Here is a 24402-nt window from a genome sequence, read left to right on the forward strand (position 1 = left end):
AGCCCTATAGGCCTTAGTAACACAGTTTGTAACATTTTGCTCTACCAATAGTAACATCTTTTTCTATATTTTGTAACATAGGTACTCCTGGTTTGTACCAACCCTAGTAACATGTTTGTCTAGCTGTAGTAACACCTTACTATTTTCCTTAAATGGTACTTATTTAGAATTGCACAATTTCTTATTTTATTAACAAATTGTTTATTTAAACTTGAACGTAATGAAAATGGTAACCATATTCCACACAATGTAATAATAAATGATAGATACAATGAACACCATATGCATATGAACTGCATTATAGATATAAACCAACATGTTTCATGTCATTTCATTGCATTCGTAACAATGAACATAGAGACGATACATATTCAAGAAAAACACTGCATTTCCCAATATATTAAGCTAACCTATTATAGTACTAGAAATACTCAATATCATGGTGACTATGCAAAAACACCAATCATGGTGGCTCCAAATTAACCGCCCTTGGATATTTCTCAAACCAATTCTTCATATTTTGCATCTTCATTCCATCGTTAGAAAAAGCTTCAATATCTTCTCCAAGTCTCAACCATTGATCTTCTCAATTGGGAAAGAAAATTACAATTAGATATGAAATTAAATATACCGAAATATTAAATTGATAAAACTCAAGAAGGAACGTACACATGCTGAGTGTAATATTAAGGAAAATAATTCAAAAAGGACAGAACTAACACATGTCACATAAAGTGGCAAATATCTTTCATTATGTGGTACTTCTGACTGAGATGATTCACCATTACCTAGTTGGATATTGTCCTAAAGAATTTAAAACTAATTTTAGTAAACTAATCAGTTGAGAAGAATGGCTGAGATCTGCCATATGTTCAAGATCATACTTTGATTGAAATAGTTCTAAAGGAATTGCATCCAGAGTGTGCTGTGCTGATCATGGCTCGATATATTTTCTTGAGTTTACAAAGAATTGGTTGTAAAAGACAGAAACAGCTTGTTTAACTTGCAAGTGGTGTGTCCCTTAGATGTAATTGGCCAGGCATTGTCTCAGCTGAATGAGATGTAAAAAAAAAAAGATTACTCACAAGGTCAGCCCAACAAGCGTAACCCTTTTGTACCCGCAGTGCCAGGTTTTGGTGACCTGGTATTCATTGCAAAAACAATTACCAAAGCAATGAGAACAACGCTATATATGATAGTCTAGGTTGGATGTTTCCAGGTAAATTAGTCAATTACACACAGTTAGGCTGGATGTTCACAACTTACAAACTTGCAAACAGCTAATATTGGTAGTGCAGTACTCTAAGTGCTAATCTAATGTGTCCATACGAATTGCAAAATCTGAGGGACATAGGGGATCAGGGGAATAAAGGTGAAGAGCACAAGAGCACCTGGGATCTTGGGTCATGGCCGTTGATGTCGCGCCATGGTGGTCCCTTACACGATGCCATGATGCATCCTTATTCGCTGCCGCTCGCCGCTGCTCCGCAGCTTCCGGCCGGTTGCCGCCGCTCGCCTGATCTGCTCCGCGTTAGATCGCCTAGAGTTGTCGTCGCCCGTGTGTGCCGTTTGTGTTCGTGCGAGGCTGCGAGACCGCGAGACAGCTTCTAGCGAGAGCGACAAAGAATTGGGTTGGATGGGCTGTTACATGAGCTATTGGCCATATGAGTAGTAGTAAAAAGAAATTTGCTCAAAATCTTTGGTATTCACCTGAATACGTGGGCATACCCAGCGCCGCCAATGGCTGTATGAGATGTTTTCATAGATGCACAACTGAATTTATTCCTCTTACGCACTGCCTGTTATTACCAAAACTTTACTAGCGCCAATTATCTAGGCCGCCCATAATTTTCAGGCTAAGTAGATGGAAACTTTTACCCTTTTTTTTTTCCGAGAACCCGCAATAGAGCTGCGCGGTGGGCCAACAAAAGTAATAAGAAGTGAAAAAGTAAAACCAGTTCGCTCTGTCTGCTCCAGGAACGTCAGGGCGAACAGTAAATTGAGCCGACAGTCCCTCCCCACCCATGCCCTTCCTCTTCGCTGCCGATAGAGGGCGCCGTCAGGCGAAGCTCCGGGGGCGCCGGTGGTGGCAGGGACTCTTCTCACCCTCGCGCGGCGATGGCGACGCAGCCTGCTGCGGTTGGCGGGTGCGTGGTGGCATAGTCGCTCGGTGGCCGCATGGCGATTACGTGTTTTGGGTGTGCTCACCGGCGTCTGAATATTGGGCGTCTAGGAGGCCCAGATCTCGACGGTCCGCTCATTAAACTCCAGGTTGTTGGCTCTTCGGGGATCTGGCACTGGAAGTAATGGAGCGGAAATATGCGGCTCGTAGGACAACGTTGGCTCCTCCCTGCATGCGTGTGGTGCTGCCTATGGGGGTTTTCGGTTGGTTCAAAGGCTTTGGAGCTCCTGGTGTGTTTCAAGGTGACGGCGCCGGGGTGCTTGGAAGTTGGGGCGGCGGCCCTGGCTAGGTGGGCGACGTCAACCTTGCCGGACAATCTATGTTCAACTTTGCGACAACATGTCCATATTTTGCAAAACTGAAAAATTGTATGTGAGCGAGCTATTTAACACATATATCGTTCACTAGTTGCACACATGGAAACTTTGCAACACTGAATAGTTATAAATATGATACCAATTATTGTACATCATTTTGGAGCACAGTACCATGTAAAGGTTGAACTTTCACATTCTCCATTTCTCCCTATTGTTTTTTAATACGGGAAACACAATTGCTGAAAGAAAAGTAAATTAGTATCACAAATGTTGCACATACTAAATCATGGTTTTCTTTGTCTCACTTTTAAGTATTAACCACATGGTTTTGTAGAAAAATATTGTTTGAGACTCGAACCAAAGACCAATATATATATTAAAAAGTGAGATATCAACTACCATTGCACTACTACTATATATCTTTGTTGCTAGAAAGACACATACAACTATTTTGTTGTCATTTTAGCTGTAACATTTAATTTTGCATCTTACCCTATGTGTTACAAACTTGTAACACTATATTCCTCCCAAGCTATGTGTTACAATCTAGTAACACTATTTTTATCTTTGCAAACTATGTGTTACTACCTTGTAAAATCTTGAACAATATGTTACAACTTTGTAACACTCTTCGCATCTCTCATATTTTACGTTACAATTTTGTCGTGGACACAATAGGTGTGTTACTGGGATTTTATAGAGTAACACAAATTTTCTTGCGTTACAGATATGTGTTACCAAACCTTTGTATTGTTGTAGTGTACCAGGCCTCACACCAAAGGAAGTGTGGACGGGTCGCCCCCGGTTGGCACCAAGGTTAAGATCTCTTATGGGTAAAGCAACACACATCTGCAGAGTGTAATGAATCGTGACCAGTCACTCCCTGTTCTGGGATATGGAACTGCGAACGCTGCCGGAAAGGAACTCCATGAAGTTCTAGTAAACCGGTGAAGGCTGACGGACATAGTTCTTCTGAATAAAAGCAACCTGTTGAAGAAATGGTTATGAAAACCTGCATTGGTATTAGACTTTCTGGTCTAATGTTGTAGCTAGTGCATTAAACACCTCTTTCCTATAATGAACTTGTTGAGTACGCTCGTACTCATCCCACTCTTAAATCCCCTGCTTAGATTTGGAGGCATCGAAGGAGGATCTACAGTGCAACTCGAAGATCGAGGAGTCAACAACCACTTCAAGGGACAGGAACCTGTCAGAAGAGTCAGATACCACATCCAGCAAGGAGAACACCTAGATTAGCAATAGAAAGGAACTAGTTTCCTATACCTAGCTCCTATTTAGCTAGAATCTCTTCATAGCCTCTATAGCTAGTTAAATACTCTACAAGTAGAGTTCGTGATAAGACTAGACTACGAGTCGTTCTTCTGGAGTTTATTTGCAGTTTTACCTCATTGTAAAGTAGGAGGCTGTGATGATCTTATGTAACAGAGTTTGTATGTAATTCTATAGACATGCCTTGGACCCGCATATGTTTCTGTTGTACCACTCTGAGCGATATAATACTAGTGGAACGGTGTTTCATTGGTGTTATATCAGACTTGCATACTACACCATGCAGTGGTATGCCGGGTCACCACATCTGCTCGGCTGAACGTAATGTTCTTAGACGACCACTCGACATACTCAGGGATGTTCGCCATGATACTTTCGGACAGATTGATTTCTCGGGTGAGCTTCTTGATTTCTCTTCTTGAAACACCTGTCCTGTGGATCATGCTCATCTGCCCACGTGGTGGTGGAAACACCTCATTGGGTTGGTGAGATTGAGCCTGCTGGACCTGATGCTGCGGCGGAGGTGGTGGTGGTGGCGGTGGTGGCTGTTGCTGCTGCTGGATGAGTTTTTGCATGTCAATGAACTGCCTACAATCTCTGAGCAGGTGACTTGACTTCGTTTTGTTGTCTTTAGAGTCAACGTACGAGTGCAAGTAGCAGGGAGCGTTGATCTGCTCAGCGTAGGGTAGCTCGGGAGTCCTCTGTGGTCGTGGTTTGTAGTTGCCACGGTTTCCAGAGTTGTTCCGATTGCCATCCTGCCGATCGTCTCGTCTATCGTCATACCGATCGTCCTGCCGATCAGAGTATCATGCGGCTACCAAGTTACTATCATCGTAACTGCGGTTTTTTCCTTTTCTTGTGGCGATCCCTTCGTCCACCCGAGTCGTGCTTCGGCTGGTCGTTGTCTTCGTCGTCACTGCGCTGTCGAGGCTTTCGTACGTTGTCCTCACCATCAGCCCAGCTGTTGGCGATTTCCATTAACTTGGTTATGGTTTTTGGCTTTTTGCGTCCGAGTTCCTCTATGTAGCTTTCACGTCGGATGCCATCGCTGAAGGCATCGATTGCTCTGTCGACATAAACATCTTCGGCAGCGTTTAGGAGCTTGGTGAATCTCCCAATGTACGCGCGCATCGATTCCTTCTGCTTTTGCTGGCAATGCCGTAACTCCTCAATCCCGACGGGCCTTTTGTATGTTGCTTGGAAATTGTCAACAAAAGCGTCTACTAGGTCGTCCCATGATTTGATGGAACCCTTCGGCAAGCCTCTTAACCAAGCTCGTGCTGAATCCTTCAGGTAAAGCTGCAAGCATTGCATTGCTGCTATCTGATTTCCTTTGTGCAGAATCACAGTCTGCAAGTAGTCGTCTATCCAGGACCTCGGTTCCTGCTGCCCATCGTATTTGGCGGCATCAGTAGGGGTAGGTTTGAACTTTCTGGGTGGCATAGCCTCGCGGATCTTGTAGCTTAAACAATCGGCCCGCCTTAGCTCGCCGTCATTCTCCTGGCTTTCGTCCGAAGAATCGCTGTCGTATTCCTCCCTAGCGGCGCGTCGTCGCCTTGCTTTGTCGATTCTGCTCTGTGTGATTTCATCTCGAGCATCACTCGCGTGATGCTTTGAGCCACTGGCCTGTAACGTGGTCTTTTCCTTCCGCGGGACCAGATTGTCTCCCAATATTGCGAGACTTTCTAGGGCACCTCGGTGGGCTTGGGCCATAGAACCTTCAGGGCGCTGATTGATGAGGTATGCTGCGAGATTGGCGGTCGCTCCCGCGACGGTTTTTGGCCGTGGCATGCCCGCGGTGTCCGTGGTCATAAAGGATTTGGTCAGATTCGACGTTATTTCTCTGGCGTCATCTTCCGAGAGCCTAGATAATCTTGATCGGTGCTTGCCTGCCCCTTGAGTGCTTCGAGAGGCGCTTCCTCGTGAGCCTCTCCGTCGTTCACTAGATTGGCCTGCAGTGGATAGGCGTCTCTCAAGGGTGGCCTGCTCTTTCGATAGGCGCTTGATGACGCGTAAAGCACATGCCCGTTGGGAACCCCAAGAGGAAGGTGTGATGCGTACAGCAGCAAGTTTTCCCTCAGTAAGAAACCAAGGTTATCGAACCAGTAGGAGTCAAGGAGCACGTGAAGGTTGTTGATGACGGAGTGTAGTGCGGTGCAACACCAGGGATTCCGGCGCCAACGTGGAACCTGCACAACACAATCCAAATACTTTGACCCAACTTAACAGTGAGGTTGTCAATCTCACCGGCTTGCTGTAAACAAAGGATTAAATGTATAGTGTGGAAAATGATGTTTGTATGCGAAGAACAGTAAAGAACAATGTTTGTAGTAGATTGTATTCAGATGTAAAAGAATTGGACCGGGGTCCACAGTTCACTAGAGGTGTCTCTCCGATAATAGCATGTTGGGTGAACAAATTACAGTTGGGCAATTGACAAATAGAGAGGGCATAACAATGCACATACATATCATGATGAGTAAAGTGAGATTCAATCGGGCATTACGACAAAGTACATAGACTACTATCCAGCATGCATCTATGCCTAAAAAGTCCACCTTCGGGTTAGCATCCGCACCCCTTCCAGTATTAAGTTGCAAACAACAGACAATTGCATTAAGTATGGTGCGTAATCTAATCAACACAAATATCCTTAGACAAAGCATTGATGTTTTATCCCTAGTGGCAACAGCACATCCACAACCTTAGAACTTTCTCATCCTTTGTCCCAGATTTAATGGAGACATGAACCCACTATCGAGCATAAATACTCCCTCTTGGAGTTACAAGTATCAACTTGGCCAGAGCCTCTACTAGCAACGGAGAGCATGCAAGATCATAAACAACACATATATGATAGATTGATAATCAACATAACATAGTATTCCATATTCATCGGATCCCAACAAACACAACATGTAGCATTACAAATAGATGATCTTGATCATGATAGGCAGCTCACAAGATCTAACATGATAGCACAAGAGTAGAAGACAACCATCTAGCTACTGCTATGGACCCATAGTCCAGGGGTGAACTACTCACACATCGATCCGGAGGCGATCATGGCGATGAAGAGTCCTCCGGGAGATGATTCCCCTCTCCGGCAGGGTGCCGGAGGCGATCTCCTGAATCCCCCGAGATGGGATTGGCGGCGGCGGCGTCTCTGGAAGGTTTTCCGTATCGTGGCTCTCGGTACTGGTGTTTTCTCGATGAAGACTTTTTATAGGCGGAAGGGCAGGTCAGGAGGCGTCACGAGGGGCCCACACGCTAGGGCGGCGCGGGACCCCCCTAGGCCGCACCGCCTTGATGTGTCGCCACCTCGTGGCCCCACTTCGTATCTCCCTCGATCTTCTGGAAGCTTCGTGGAAAAATAAGACCCCGGGCGTTGATTTCGTCCAATTCCTAGAATATTTCCTTTGTTGGATTTCTGAAACCAAAAACAGCAGAAAACAACAACTGGCTCTTCGGCATCTTGTCAATAGGTTAGTGCCGGAAAATGCATAATAATGACATAAAGTGTGTATAAAACATGTGAGTATCATCATAAAAGTAGCATGGAACATAAGAAATTATAGATACGTTTGAGACATATCAAGCATCCCCAAGCTTAGTTCCTACTCGTCCTCGAGTAGGTAAACGATAACAAAGATAATTTCTTAAGTGACATGCTATCATAATCTCGATCAATACTATTGTAGGCATATGAGATGAATGAAGTGATTCGAAGCAATGGTAAAGACAATGGATAAACAATTGAATCATATAGCAAAGACTTTTCATGAATAGTGCTTTCAAGACAAGCATCAATAAGACTTGCATAAGAGTTAACTCATAAAGCAATAAATTCTTAGTAGAAAGCTTTGAAGCAACACAAAGGAAGATATAAGTTTCAGCGGTTGCTTTCAACTTCAACATGTATATCTCATGGATAATTGTCAACACAAAGTAATATGATGAATGCAAATAAGCAAGTATGTAAGAATAAATGCACACGGTTGACACAAGTGTTTGCTTCTAAGATAGAAATAAGTAGGTAAACTGACTCAACATGAAAGTAAAAGAATGGGCCCTTCGCAGAGGGAAGCATGGATTGCTATATTTGTGCTAGAGCTTTTATTTTGAAAACATAGAAACAATTTTGTCAACGGTAGTAATAATTCATATGTGTTATGCATAAGACATCTTATAAGTTGCAAGCCTCATGCATAGTATACCAATAGTGCCCGCACCTTGTCCTAATTAGCTTGGATATACATGGATTATCATAGCATAACATATGTTTTAACCAAGTGTCACAAAGGGGTACCTCTATGTCGCCTGTACAAAGGTCTAAGGAGAAAGTTCGCATTGGATTTCTCGCTTTTGATTATTCTCAACTTAGACATCCATACCGGGACAACATAGACAACAGATAATGTACTCCTCTTTAATGGATAAGCATTCAACAACAGATAAAATTCTCATATGAGATTGAGGATTGTTGTCCAAACTGAAACTTCCACCATGGATCATGGCTTTAGTTAGCGGCCCAATGTGCTTCTCTAACAATATGCATACTCAAACCATTTGATCATGATAAATCACCCTTACTTCAGACAAGACGAACATGCATAGCAACTCACATGATATTCAACAAAGGAATAGTTGATGGCGTCCCCAGGAACATGGTTATCGCTCAACAAGCAACTTATTAAGAAAGAAGATACATAAGTACATATTCAATACCACAATAGTTTTTAAGGCTATTTTTCCCATGAGCTATATATTGCAAAGACAAAGAATGGAATTTTAAAGGTAGCATTCAAGCAATTTACTTTGGAATGGCAGATAAATACCATGTAGTAGGTAGGTATGGTGGACACAAATGGCATAGTTTTTGGCTCAAGGATTTGGATGCACGAGAAGTATTCCCTCTCAATACAAGGCTTAGGCTAGCAAGGTTGTTTGAAGCAAACTCAAGTATGAACCGGTACAGCAAAACTTACATAAGAACATATTGCAAGCATTATAAGACTCTACACTGTCTTCCTTGTTGTTCAAACCCTCACCAGAAAATATCTAGACTCTAGAGAGACCAATCATGCAAACCAAATGTTAACAAGCTCTACAGTATTTCTTCATTAATAGGTGCAAAGTACATGATGCAAGAGCTTAAACATGATCTATATGAGCACAACAATTGCCAAGTATCAAATTATTCAAGACATTATACCAATTACCACATGTAGCATTTTCTGTTTCCAACCATATAACAATTAACGAAGCAGTTTCAACCTTCGCCATGAACATTAAGAGTAAAGCTAAGAACACATGTGTTCATATGCAATAGCGGAGCGTGTCTCTCTCCCATATAATTAATGCTAGGATCCAATTTTATTCAAAAAAAACAAAAATAAAAACATACGGACGCTCCAAGTAAAGCACATAAGATGTGATGGAATAAAATATAGTTTCACTAGAAGTGACCTGATAAGTTGTCGATGAAGAAGGGGATGCCTTGGGCATCCCCAAGCTTAGATGCTTGAGTCTTCTTGAAATATGCAGGGATGAACCACGGGGGCATCCCCAAGCTTAGAGTTTTCACTCTCCTTGATCATATTGTATCATCCTCCTCTCTTGATCCTTGAAAACTTCCTCCACACCAAACTCAAAACAAACTCATTAGAGGGTTAGTGCATAATCAAAAATTCACATGTTCAGAGGTGACACAATCATTCTTAACACTTCTGGACATTGCACAAAGCTACTGAAAGTTAATGTAACAAAGAAATCCATCAAACATAGCAAAACAGGCAATGCGAAATAAGAGGCAGAATCTGTCAAAACAGAACAGTACGTAAAGACGAATTTTTCTGGGGCACTAAACTTGCTCAGATGAAAATGCTCAAATTGAATGAAAGTTGCGTACATATCTGAGGATCACGCACGTAAATTGGCATATTTTTCTGAGTTACCTACAAACGGGACGACTCAATTTTGTGACAGTAAGAAATCTGTTTCTGCGCAGCAATTCAAATCTAGTATCAACTCTACTATCAAAGACTTTACTTGGCCCAACAATGCAATAAAATAAAGATAAGAAGATGTTGCTACAGTAGTAACAACTTCCAAGACTCAAATATAAAACAAAAGTGCTGTAGTAAAATAATGGGTTGTCTCCCATAAGCGCTTTTCTTTAACGCCTTTCAGCTAGGCGCAGGAAGTGTGAATCAAGTATTATCAAGAGATGAAGCATCAACATCATAATTTGTTCTAATAATAGAATCAAAAGGTAACTTCATTCTCTTTCTAGGGAAGTGTTCCATACCTTTCTTGAGAGGAAATTGATATTTAATATTACCTTCCTTCATATCAATAATAGCACCAACGGTTCGAAGAAAAGGTCTTCCCAAAATAATGGGACAAGATGCATTGCATTCAATATCCAAGACAACAAAATCAACGGGGACAAGGTTATTGTTAACCTTAATGCAAACATTATTAATCCTCCCCAAAGGTTTCTTTGTAGAATTATCAGCAAGATTAACATCCAAATAACAATTTTTCAATGGTGGCAAATCAAGCATATTATAGATTTTCTCAGGCATAACAGAAATACTTGCACCAAGATCACATAAAGCATTACAATCAAAATCATTGACCTTCATCTTAATGATGGGCTCCCAACCATCTTCTAACTTCCTAGGAATAGAAGTTTCAAGTTTAAATTTATCTTCTTTAGCTTTAATGAGAGCATTTGTAATATGTTTTGTAAAGGCCAAATTTATAGCACTAGCATTAGGACTTCTAGCAAGTTTTTGTAAGAACTTTATAACTTCAGAGATGTGACAATCATCAAAATCTAAACCATTATGATCTAAAGCAATGGGATCATTGTCCCCAATATTTTGAAAATTTTCAGCAGTTTTATCACAAGCAGTTTCAGCAGTTTTAGCAGTTTCAGGCAGTTTTGCTCGCTTTGCATTAGGAGTAGAAACATTGCTAACACCAATTATTTTACCATTGATAGTAGGGGGTGTAGCAACATGTGAAGCATCAACATTACTAGTGGTGGTAATAGTCCAAACTTTAGCTACATTATTCTCTTTAGCATTTTTTTCCTTTTCCCACCTAGCATGCAATTCAGCCATCAATCTAATATTTTCATTAATTAGAACTTGGATGGCGTTTGCTGTAGCAAATGACTTAATATATTTATCTTTATTAGGCATAACTTTCAATTTCAAAAGATCAACATCAGCAGTAAGACTATCAACTTTAGAAGCATGAATATCAATTTTGCCAAGCTTTTCTTCAACAGATATGTTAAAAGCAGTTTATGTACTAATAAATTCTTTAAGAATGGCTTCAAGACCAGAGGGTACACTCCTATTACTGTTGTAAGAATTACCATAAGAATTAGCATAGCCATTACCATTATTAGAAGGATATGGCCTATAGTTGTTACCAGAATTATTCCTATAAGCATGGTTGTTGAAATTATTATTTTTAATGAAGTTCACATCAACATGCTCTTCTTGAGCAACCAATGAAGCTAAAGGAACATTATTAGGATCAACATTAGATCTACCATTCACAAGCATAGACATAATAGCATCAATCTTATCCCTCAAGGAGGAGGTTTCTTCAACAGAATTTACCTTCTTACCTTGTGGAGCTCTTTCCGTGTGCCATTCAGAATAATTAATCATTATATCATCAAGAAGCTTTGTTGCGGCGCCTAGAGTGATGGACATAAAAGTACCTCCAGCAGCTGGATCCAATAGGTTCCGCGAAGAAAAATTCAATCATGCATAAAAGGTTTGGATGATCATCCAATTAGTCAGTCCATGGGTAGGGCAATTCTTGACCAAGGATTTCATTCTTTCCCATGCTTGAGCAACATGCTCATTATCCAATTGCTTAAAATTCATTATGCTACTTCTCAAAGATATAATTTTAGCAGGAGGATAATATCTACCAATGAAAGCATCCTTACATTTAGTCCATGAATCAATACTATTCTTAGCCAAAGATAGCAACCAATCTTTAGCTCTTCCTCTTAAGGAGAAAGGAAACAATTTTAATTTTATAATGTCACCATCTACATCCTTATACTTTTGCATTTCACAAAGTTCAACAAAATTATTAAGATGGGCAGCAGCATCATCAGAACTAACACCAGAAAATTGCTCTCTCATAACAAGATTTAGTAAAGCAGGTTTAATTTCAAAAAATTCTGTTGTAGTAGCAGGTGGAGCAATAGGTGTGCATAGGAAATCATTATTTTTTGTGCTAGTGAAGTCACACAACTTGGTATTGATACGTCTCAAACGTATCTATAATTTCTTATGTTCCATGCTACTTTTATGATGATACTCACATGTTTTATACACATTATATGTCATTATTATGCATTTTCCGGCACTAACCTATTAACGAGATGCCGAAGAGCCAGTTGCTGTTTTCTGCTGTTTTTTGTTTCAGAAATCCTAGTAAGGAAATATTCTCGGAATTGGACGAAATCAATGCCCAGGGGCCTATTTTTCCACGAAGCTTCCAGAAGACCTAGGGAGAGACGAAGTGGGGCCACGGGGCGCCGCCACACTAGGGCGGCGCGGCCCAAGGGGGCCCGCGCGGCCCTGGCGTGTGGGCCCTCGTGACGCCCCCTGACCTACCCTTCCGCCTACTTAAGCCTTCGTCGATAATAGCCCCAGTACCGAGAGCCACGATACGGAAAACCTTCCAGAGACGCCGCCGCCGCCAATCCCATCTCGGGGGATTCAGGAGATCGCCTCCGGCACCCTGCCGGAGAGGGGAATCATCTCCCGGAGGACTCTACACCTCCATGGTCACCTCCGGATTGATGTGTGAGTAGTTCACCCCTGGACTATGGGTCCATAGCAGTAGCTAGATGGTCGTCTTCTCCTCATTGTGCTATCATTGTTGGATCTTGTGAGCTGCCTAACATGATCAAGATCATCTATCTGTAATGCTACATGTTGCGTTTGTTGGGATCTGATGAATATGGAATACTATGCTATGTTGATTATCAATCTATCATCTATGTGTTGTTTATGATCTTGCATGCTCTCCGTTGCTAGTAGAGGCTCTGGCCAAGTCATTGCTTGTAACTCCAAGAGGGAGTAATTATGCTCGATAGTGGGTTCATGCCTCCATTAAGTCTGGGGGAGTGACAGCAACCTCTAAGGTTGTGGATGTGCTGTTGCCACTAGGGATAAAACATCAATGCTATATCTAAGGATGTATTTATTGATTACATTACGCACCATACTTAATGCAATCGTCTGTTGTTTGCAACTTAATACTGGAGGGGGTTCGGATGATAACCTGAAGGTGGACTTTTTAGGCATAGATGCATGCTGGATAGCGGTCTATGTACTTTGTCGTAATGCCCAATTAAATCTCACACTACTCATCATAACATGTATGTGCATTGTTATGCTCTCTTTATTTGTCAATTTCCCAACTGTAATTTGCTCACCCAACATGCTATTTATCTTATGGGAGAGACACCACTAGTGAACTGTGGACCCCGGTCCATTCTTTTACATCGAATACAATCTACTGCAATACTCGTTCTACTGTTTTCTGCAAACATCATCTTGCACACTATACATCTAATCCTTTGTTACAGCAAGCCGGTGAGATTGACAACCTCACTGTCACGTTGGGGCAAAGTAATTTGGTAGTGTTGTGCAGGTTCCACGTTGGCGCCGGAATCCCTGGTGTTGCGCCGCACTACACTCCGCCACCATCAACCTTCAACGTGCTTCTTGGCTCCTACTGGTTCGATAACCTTGGTTTCTTACTGAGGGAAAACTTGCTGCTGTACGCATCACACCTTCCTCTTGGGGTTCCCAACGGACGTGTGTCTACACGCCATCAGGTATTCTCAGGAGTATTCATTTTAACAGTAGTAAATAAAGCAAACTAAATAAAGTAAATGCAAGTAACTATTTTTTGTGTTTTTAATATGGAGAACGCAAACAAGATAATAAATAAAGTAAAGCAAGTAACTAATTTTTTGTATTTTGATATAAGGAAAGCAAACCAAGCAATAAATAAAATAAAGTAAAGCAAGACAAAAACAAAGTAAAGAGATTGGAAGTGGGAGAATCCCCTTGTAGCGTGTCTTGATCTCCCCGGCAACGGCGCCAGAAAAAGAGCTTGATGACGCGTAAAGCACACGCCCGTTGGGAACCCCAAGAGGAAGGTGTGATGCGTACATCAGCAAGTTTTCCCTCAGTAAGAAACCAAGGTTATCGAACCAGTAGGAGTCAAGGAGCACGTGAAGGTTGTTGGTGACGGAGTGTAGTGCGGCGCAACACCAGGGATTCCGGCGCCAACGTGGAACCTGCACAACACAATCCAAATACTTTGCCCCAACTTAACAGTGAGGTTGTCAATCTCACCGGCTTGCTGTAAACAAAGGATTAAATGTCATGTGTGGAAAATGATGTTTGTATGCGAAGAATAGTAAAGAACAATGTATGCAGTAGATTGTATTCAGACGTAAAGAATTGGACCGGGGTCCACAGTTCACTAGAGGTGTCTCTCCGATAAGAAATAGCATGTTGGGTGAACAAATTACAGTTGGGCAATTGACAAATAGAGAGGGCATAACAATGCACATACATATCATGATGAGTAAAGTGAGATTCAATCGGGCATTACGACAAAGTACATAGACCGCTATCCAGCATGCATCTATGCCTAAAAAGTCCACCTTCGGGTTAGCATCCGCACCCCTTCCAGTATTAAGTTGCAAACAACAGACAATTGCATTAAGTATGGTGCGTAATGTAATCAACACAAATATCCTTAGACAAAGCGTTGATGTTTTATCCCTAGTGGCAACAGCACATCCACAACCTTAGAACTTTACATCCTTTGTCCCAGATTTAATGGAGGCATGAACCCACTATCGAGCATAAATACTCCCTCTTGGAGTTACAAGTATCAACTTGGTCAGAGCCTCTACTAGCAACAGAGAGCATGCAAGATCATAAACAACACATATATGATAGATTGATAATCAACATAACATAGTATTCCATATTCATCGGATCCCAACAAACACAACATGTAGCATTACAAATAGATGATCTTGATCATGATAGGAAGCTCACAAGATCTAACATGATAGCACAAGAGGAGAAGACAACCATCTAGCTACTGTTATGGACCCATAGTCCAGGGGTGAACTACTCACACATCGATCCGGAGGCGATCATGGCGATGAAGAGTCCTCCGGGAGATGATTCCCCTCTCCGGCAGGGTGCCGGAGGCGATCTCCTGAATCCCCCGAGATGGGATTGGCGGCGGCGGCATCTCTGGAAGGTTTTCCGTATCGTGGCTCTCGGTACTAAGGTTTTCTCGACGAAGACTTTTAATAGGCGGAAGGACAGGTCAGGAGGCGTCACGAGGGGCCCACACGCTAGGGCGGCGCGGGCCCCCCCTAGGCCGCGCCGCCTTGATGTGTCGCCACCTCGTGGCCCCACTTCGTATCTCCCTCGGTCTTCTGGAAGCTTCGTGGAAAAATAAGACCCTGGGCGTTGATTTCGTCCAATTCCGAGAATATTTCCTTTGTAGAATTTCTGAAACCAAAAACAGCAGAAAACAGCAACTGGCTCTTCGGCATCTTGTCAATAGGTTAGTGCCGGAAAATGCATAATAATGACATAAAGTGTGTATAAAACATGTGAGTATCATCATAAAAGTAGCATCGAACATAAGAAATTATAGATACGTTTGAGACATATCAGCGTTCCCGGTTTTTCTCCAATATGGAGCGATAAGCGTTGAGGGTTCCAACCGAGGTTCCTGCAAGGAGCGGTGTGTTGTTAAGCACGGCTGCTTTGGCTGCTGCCCACTCCTCCTCTGCGATGGTGAAATCGTTGTTGTTGTTACTGGCGCTGTTCCCAAAACTTGCTCGTCTGCTGGAGCGGGGGGTGTGATCTCCGTCCCCCCTGTTCCTTGTGTTTCCCGTGTTATTGGCAACATAAACCTGGTGGTGTGCCATTCTCCGGGTGGCACCTAGACGATGATGTTGACACTGTCCTCTTCCGATGAGTACTGGGCATTGCAGATGAACGGTGTGTCGCTTGATCCTAGCCCGTGCCTGGTATCGCAGTTCAAGCGGTAGTATGAGGTCATCTCCGAAGAGGCGGGATTGTCGGATCCAACCGAAATGGAAGACATCGAACGAGGAGTCGATGGCGCGGGAGAGTTCGTTGAGCGTGTCAGACCAGCCGAAAGGTCGACTGATGACGACGTGCTTGGACCTGACGATCTGGAGGCAAGTGGTTCCAGCTGTCGAAGGACTCGTTCCGAGTTGACGTTGTAGTGGACGCTGCCGAAGGTCATCTCCATGTTTCCTTGTAGATCAGAAAAGGTCAAGCGAGACGAGTCGCTGTGCGGGGTGAATTCATAGGAGCCGAAGCGAATCGGGCTTCCCAGACTTGGCGATGACGGTGTCGATGAAGCTGCCGATAACATGACTAGATCTACCGATGAGCGATCTTGTGCCGACAGGTTTCCCACAGATGGCGCCAATTGTCGAGGGTACTCCTCGGCAATGCCCTCCGATTGGGGCTTAGGGTTGATGGAATCCTGTAGGCTGACACGAGACATCGGTTCGCAGACAAGCGGGGAGAGCGATTTACCCAGGTTCGGGGCCCTCGATAAGGTAAAACCCTTACGTCCTGCCTATCTGATGTTGATTATGAAAATATTGGGTTACAATGGGGTGCCGAATGGTTCGGCTGAGATCTCGTCGAGAGGCTAAGTGCTGCTGCGACCTAGCTCTAGACTTTTGGTGGCTAAGATTGCTATGATTGATCCTGTCTCTCGGCAGCCCCTCTCCTGGCCTTTATATAGGAGGCCAGGTCTCAAGAGGTCTAACCGAGTACAACTAGGTTTACAATAGTTCTAGATCTAGACTTTCCTTGTTCGGCTCCTTCTTTGTCTTGCCCGTCAAGGAATCTTCTGCTGCGCCATCCAAGTGGCCCGCGTTGCCATCGAGTACCTTCATGGGCCTCCAGTTAGATCGCACAGGGTAGGGCAATGTCGGTTACCCGAAGGGTAATGCCCACGTCACAGGAGGCGACGGATTGCTGGGCGGCATCGTGCGGCTTGGATGTCGCCGCGACGAACTGCTGGAAGGCGTCGTCTGGGCCAAGAGTGAATAAGATCGCATGGAGTTTCCTTGTGTGGAGTTTCCTGTTTTGCATTAATTTCTTGCATAATTGTAGGGATGTGATCGTGGGACTGTGATTTCATATTCCTTGTGTGGAGTTTCCTTTTGTGGAGATGGATGGATGGACCGGTGGAGGTGGAGCATGGTCAGTCAAAGTAAAATGCCAAGTGTACACAACGATTATTGTTGACGGTTAGATTAAGTTTAGTGTGGTCTAATTGTGTGGTGGTAAGCAGTCGGTGTACAGTTATTGGTGTGGCTTTAGAAAAATTCACATTTGCTCTTTTATTAGTAGTGGAGATTCGCACCGTGTTTAAAAAAGGAAACAAATTGACCACCCCACTAGCTGGCATGCAAAAATCATGCCTGCCCACGAGTGCCGGGTAAATATACAGTGTACTCTGCAGCGACAATCTGGCTGATCGATTGAGTTCAACTAATTAGCCAAGATCACTTGTCATATCGTGGCACAAAGGTCAGATATAATACTGGTTATGTATGTGCATGTTACTCCATACAAGGTTATATCATGCTCTTTGATCAGACATATATAAGTCTTCTCGGACATTGACACGATTTTGAAACTGAAACTTGACCAACAATTTTGATTTATTAATATCAATTACACATTTACAGTGTTTCCGAAGTAATATCTAGACTGGTGGTGAAGCTTGATAACGGTTGATTGATTCATGCCCCAAACCTTTAACGGCGTACATTTTCCGTAGGAGGAAGCAGTAATTTGTAATGTTTTTTACAAGGTAGTATTTCATAATGTTTGTTTCATGTGAAAATGTGACACATGTCAGACTTCCTTACGCTTGTCACGTTGGACTTTTGCTTAGATGGGGGCGAAAGAAGAAGAAAAAAGAAGGTTGTCTTCCTTTAATTGATGGATGATCTTTTATGAAATAAGAGAAGGTTATTTTCCCCATTGTACCACTTGTGTTCCCTTATCCATACAATTTCCTATTAAAACTAATTATTTTTTATTTATTAAAAGGTAGGACAATAATAGATAATGTATTGTACCCCTTAATATCTAGAGATTTCTATTTTCATGCCCTCGGTTCCTTAGTTGTCCTCAGTTTTCCTCAGCTTCTTAGTTTTTTCTTAGTTTTCCCCAAGTCCTTGTTTGAAACCCGCAGAAGCAACTCAGACGGCAGTATTCCCGTTTAGTTGATCGTTCCGTGCTGATGTGTGGGGCCACGTCGTGTGGGCCCGCGTCGCGTGGGGCTGGTAGAAAGGGACCGCGTGGGACAGGATGAGATAGCGTTTGGTTGCACGTGAGCAGGAGCTGGGTTTTGTCTCTCTTGGCGCAAATTGGCATTTTTAAGAGCACCTTTTCCCTCTTTCTCTCTCTGTCTTTTTCACCAAATTAGTATCAAATCTAGAGAAGTTTCTATTTCTGTCTTTCTTCAATTATTTATGCCTTTTGACCCTCGTTTTTTGCCCAATATGGCAGCAAATCTAGAAGCTAGTATATGATAAATTCACAGCAGCATAATCAGAAATCTAAGTATAATACATAAACTGCATACAGCATCCAAAAGCAGCCAATAACGTTGTTAATGTTCACGACAAACTAAGCTGGAAAAAATACAAGACACACGCAATGTATGGCCAACAAGAAGATTCCTCATTGCTCATATATTTTTTCGTCGCCCCATTCGTCCATTATCCCAAGGAAATATTCATTGAACTCCTTCCGTCTGTAGTGTGCGGCCAATACATCCTCCAAACGGTATGGCCTGTGTTCATTTCTCAGACCGTAGTTTCCCATTCTATCCATATATTGTGGCCACTCATCCCAGGCATTTGTATCATGAATGTACTCTCTGATATAAGCCAAATCGGCGTAGTAGATGCAGCCAGGTCGAAGTGTCAGGTGCACTCTGGTGTCGACGGAGATACACCGGATATAATGCAAGAAGAAGGCATGACTGCCAATGTTACTGACCGGATGGAGAGAGCGGCTCTGAGTGTCCACACGGTACACCAATGGTTGGTCCTCCAAAAGCATGTTGTCCAACAACACAAGCAGCAGATCACCACCCGACTTCACAAGATAGAACTTGTCATTTCCAAGTTGTGGAAATGAAATTAGTGTCTCCATCTTGACAGTGCTCGCGCGCTGCTGCAACTGTACATTGGTGCACACAATTCTTTCGGGACTCGAAATTGTCCACAGCTATTGCATACAGTTCACCATTGAACGGGGTAATGCAACGCAAACCATGGTTCTCGATCGAAAATCTTCCATCTCCCCAATCTTCATATATATCCTTAGTTGGAGTGCTCTCATCGACCCAACTAATTTCGTTCGGGTAATGTGAGCAAACGAAGACCATAGTCGGGGATTTGATTACAGCGACTGAATCCATAAAAACAGATGGCATCTGCGCCTCAAACATAGTGTTCGATGCCTTTGTGAGTGGGTTCAGAAGCCGTATCTTGTGCGGCGGGTTCTTCTGGGCAAACACGATGAAGCCACGGCAAAAGCCGACGAAGTAGTATCTAAAATATATTGATGAATATAACATTCAGCACTAAGATTGAAAATAAGAATTGCCCGCGAAAAAAAGATTGAAAATAAGAATAGATTAACCCTATAGATATGGAGGAATTTGGAGGAATTTGAACCTTGCACGAACTTCCGATAGATCTATGGTGACGTAGAGGGATGTGCCGAGTTGGAGGAAGGTGAACTCAGCGGCCTGTGGAAGGGCGTGGGCTACCATGATCCATTCGTGCAGGTGCACGTCGGGCTCAGGTAAATCTAAGCACCAATTTCTACAGACTTGCCTCATCGCAGAGTGGGCGTCCACATACTCCTCATTCGCCAGTAAGCATTCGCCGATCTTGTGAAGTGGTCCGTCAGCCATGAGAGAGGCCCAGCTCACGGAGGCGCCGCGCTTGGATGCGTCGCCCTTGGAGGCGACGGTCTCGGCGGCGACGGTTTCGGAGGCGACGGGCTCGGAGGCGACGGGCTCGGAGGCGACGGGCTCGGGGGCGATGGCCGCCGGCGCATTCTTCTTCTCCATCGCCAGCAGGGCACGTACGGCGGTTGGGGTTTTTCCTTCGATTTGGAGAAGTTGATGGGACGTGAGAGGCGTGGTTTCGTGCGTGAGCGAGAAAGAGACGTACTGTGTGCAGAGGGAGGGAGAGAGGGGCTTACGCGTCCTAAATGCGACTCGCGTCCACTAGTGCACGTTTGGACCGCGACACGCGTCAACAATGGCACGTCTTCCACTTCTGCACCACAACACGCGTCCTCGAGTCTAACCCTGGAAATTTAGATATACTCAGGTATACCCTCGAGTCATATACTAGCATTTTTTGTGTGCTCAGTTTTCCCCTTGAGTGCTAATACTGGCTAGTGCAATATACTCAGTTTTACTCTCAAGTGGCTAGTCAACAGAGAGTCAACAAATGAGATTAACTAGTTAAATGAGTTATTTAATATGCAAAAAAATCCAAAAAAGAGTGGCACTTACTCATGGAGTCTTTACCACAAATTGCCACTTCTCAAATCATAGATAAATCAAGTTTTACCACAAATTGCCACTTCTCAAATCACCTAGTAGCTATGAAGGTGCATGGTTTTCCACAATAAGCCCTACCCAAAACAGCTTTCCCCAAAACATACTTTGTCTGAATGAGGCCATAATTTTCACACTCATGTATATTTGTATTGCAAATAGTTTGAGGTAGGCCAAGATGGGTTTCATTGTACAAAACACGCATTTTGCATTTTTTAAATATCATATTTGAATCCCTTAGTCTGTTTACTACTCACTTGCCCTTGGTTTCTTGATACTACTCAATTTTGCCCTCTTCCTTCACAAATTCTCACAGACGCCCAACATTGCTCTGATTGGTCTAGACCATGTCATGCGGATCGTGCCCACCGACCATTGATCGTATGATTTGATGGGCAGGATCGGATAACCCCTATCTCTCTCTGGTCGGGGCCACCACCCTCTCTCTCTCTGTCGGCGGTTAGCTTCCACCCTCTATGTATGCTAAAGGGCGGTTACCCAGTACGCTAAAGTTTGGTTTTCTGCATTATTTTTCACGAGCTAAATTATAAACTCTTTTAGGCATTATTTTTCACGCAAAAAAGGATAAACCATCACCGATTTGTACTTTTAACGCAAAAAATGATACACCATCACCCATTTGTTGTAGCCATTACTTTTCACGCAAAAAATGATACACCATCACCCATTTGTTGTAGCCATTACTTTTCACGCAAAAAATGATACACCATCACCAATTTGTTATAGCCATTACTTTCCGCGCAAAAAATGATACACCATCACCCATTTCTTGTAGCCATTACTTTCCACGCAAAAAATGATGAACAATCACCGATTTCTTGTAGCTATTACGGTAAAATGATAAACTATCACGAATTACCATTTCTTTTAGGCATTACTTTTCACAGTAAAATGATAAACTATATCACGAAGTTCCATTTCCGTCAAGATAGTCCGCATTACTTTTTTGTTGAGATATACTCCCTCCGTCCACAAATAAGTGTACTTCTAGCTTTTGTACTAAGTCAAATATTTTAAGTTTTGACCAACCGTAAATAAAAAAGTAGCAACATATATGATGAGATTTTGGTATAATTTGAAACTACATTTCAAAACGAATCTCGGGATACTAAATTATTGTCATAAATGCTACTACTTTTTCCTATATATGTGGTCAAAGTTTAAAGAGTTTGACTAAACACAAAACCTAGATGACTACCCCCACAACGGTCATGTCCTCATTAATTTATTGTGTAAACCCCCACAACGGTCACCTCCTCCTTAATTTATTGTGTAAACCCCTACAACGGTCATCTCTCCTATATAAACACCCACAACAGCCATCCCTTGTGTCAGTAGGTTCTACCTCTCTCTTCTTCGTTCACATACACTTGATCCATTGCCATGGCTTCCACGTCTCGAACGCGGACCAGAAGGGGAAGGGGAAGGGGCGGCCGGGGTGGCAGATCATCATCATTGCCACCACCACCGTCAACACTGCCATTGATCATAGAGGAGTTCTTCATCGTCGTCTATGAAGACCCTTTGGTCAAGAAGGTACGTACGCGTTCCCACATATATGATGCATGTGATTAATTATGGGCATGTTTTAAAAAACCTTTAATTTCAAACGATCGGCGCTCGATCTCTTTGCAGGCACTCCCAAAAAAGTTTGTGGACTATCTTTACGGCCAGGAGCCAGCTAAGGTGTATCTGCGAGCAGCTGACTGTGGTCCTCGTCTCTGGACCGTGGAGGTCTTATTTGACGGTCAAGGCCGAATGTACCTCGACAAGGGCTGGGAGAATTTCGCCATCGCGCACGGTGTGGATTTCGGCTGCTTCGTACACTTCAAATATGAAGGCGACGATGTGCTCACAGTGAAGGTGTTCGATGGAATAATGTGCAGGAAGTACTACTACTCGGACGACGAAGATACTGACGATGAAAGCGACGACGACGTGAAGCCATGCATCCATCCCCTTTAGATAAGGGGATTATGACCAAGAATATATATGTAGCTTCATATGCATCGATTTAGAGATATAGCTATTTTCCTATATATTATGCATTTAAAAAATTATATCGCAATTTCCACCATGATTCGAGCACCACAGCCTCCAAACGATGCCGATATCGGCATGGTCAGAATGGCTATGCTCGCCGCGACTGCTAGGTCACCGTCGGGAAGCACCATGTTTAGCATAAGATTCACTTTAGATTAAGCTGCGAAAATAGTCACCTGCCATTGGCTGAGGCGGCCCCATAGAGCGTCTCTATACGATATTCTCTAAATAAATAGATGACCCCAGCGGTCATTGGGTGCGGAGGCCCCACAGAGCGGCTCTATATGATATTCTCTAAATAAATAGACGACCCCAGCGGTCATTGGCTGTGGAGGCCCCATAGAGCGGGAATATATGATTTTCTCTAAATAAATAGACGACCCCACTGGTCATTGGATAAGGCAGCCCCACAGAGAGGCAATATATGTATTTTCCTGAAAAATAGGCGACCCCACTGGTCATTGGCTGCGGCAGCCCCACAGATATTAGTTTGGTCGCATATAAAATAAATTTCAATCTCAATTAGGCTAAGTGTTGTTTAAAAGGTAGCACAATGAGATAGAAGTTGTCTATGCTAGATTTAGAAGAGTTTTAAATATTGTGACGGATTCTACGAAAGAAGGCAGAGTATGTCATTGTTTTGACAATGACAAAGGATGTTAAGTCAAAAGGTTCTTTGAGAACTTGGTGTAGTTCCGATAGTGTCAGAACTTTGAAGCTATATTGTGTATGACAATATTAGTGGCATATTTCAGACCGCGGAATTAAGGTTCCACCAGAAGACCAAACATATTTAATGCCGACTCATTTGGAAATGAGTGATGCGTTGAGACGCAAATGAATTACAAAATACATACGGTTCTGAGCATGTCAGATCCGTTGACTAAAACCTCTCCCGTGAGCAAAACATGATAAAGCACCGGAAGGCCAAGGTGTTATATCTTTACAAATGTAAACTAGATTATTGACTCTAGTGCAAGTGGGAGACTGTTGGAGATATGCCCAAGAGGCAATAATAAAATGGTTATTATAATATATCTTTGTGTTTATGATAATGTTTACATACCATGCTATAATTGTATTAACCGAAACATTGATACATGTGTGTTATGTGAACAACAAGGAGTCCCTAGTAAGCCTCTTGTATAACTAGCTTGTTGATTAATAGATGATCATGGTTTCGTGATCATGAACATTGGATGTTATTAATAACAAGGTTATATCATTATATGAATGATGTAATGGACACACCCAATTAAGCGTAGCATAAGATCACGTCATTAAGTTATTTGCTATAAGCTTTCGATACATAGTTACCTATCCTTATGACCATGAGATCATGTAAATCACTTATACCGGAAAGGTACTTTGATTACATCAAACGCCACTGCGTAAATGGGTGGTTATAAAGGTGGGATTAAGTATCCGGAAAGTATGAGTTGAGGCATATGGATCAACAGTGGGATTTGTCCATCCCGATGACGGATAGATATACTCTGGGCCCTCTCGGTGGAATGTCGTCTAATGTCTTGCAAGCATATGAATAAGTTCATAAGAGACCACATACCACGGTACGAGTAAAGAGTACTTGTCAGGAGGCGAGGTTGAACAAGGTATAGAATGATACCGATGATCAAACCTCGGACAAGTAAAATATCGCGTGACAAAGGGAATTGGTATCGTATGTGAATGGTTCATTCGATCACTAAGTCATCGTTGAATATGTGGGAGCCATTATGGATCTCCAGATCCCGCTATTGGTTATTGGTCGGAGAGAAGTCTCAACCATGTCTACATAGTTCA

The 24402-nt window shown here is 42.9% G+C and overlaps 1 long non-coding RNA gene across 2 annotated transcripts; it reads right to left on the reverse strand.

Annotated features, from left to right (window-relative positions):
* Positions 1-311: 311 nt before the first annotated feature.
* Positions 312-1801, reverse strand: LOC127348281 (uncharacterized). 2 transcript variants are annotated; one of them, XR_011744301.1, is made up of 3 exons: positions 1711-1801; positions 1392-1641; positions 312-582 (listed from the first exon to the last, which is right to left on the reverse strand). It is a non-coding gene; the product is annotated as an uncharacterized lncRNA (long non-coding RNA). The 2 variants fall into 2 exon arrangements; XR_007879716.2 differs by having other exon boundaries at positions 1392-1653.
* Between the last annotated feature and the right edge of the window lie 22601 nt (positions 1802-24402).

This window comes from Lolium perenne, chromosome 4, assembly GCF_019359855.2.
Source record: "Lolium perenne isolate Kyuss_39 chromosome 4, Kyuss_2.0, whole genome shotgun sequence".
In the NCBI taxonomy this organism is placed as follows: domain Eukaryota; kingdom Viridiplantae; phylum Streptophyta; class Magnoliopsida; order Poales; family Poaceae; genus Lolium; species Lolium perenne.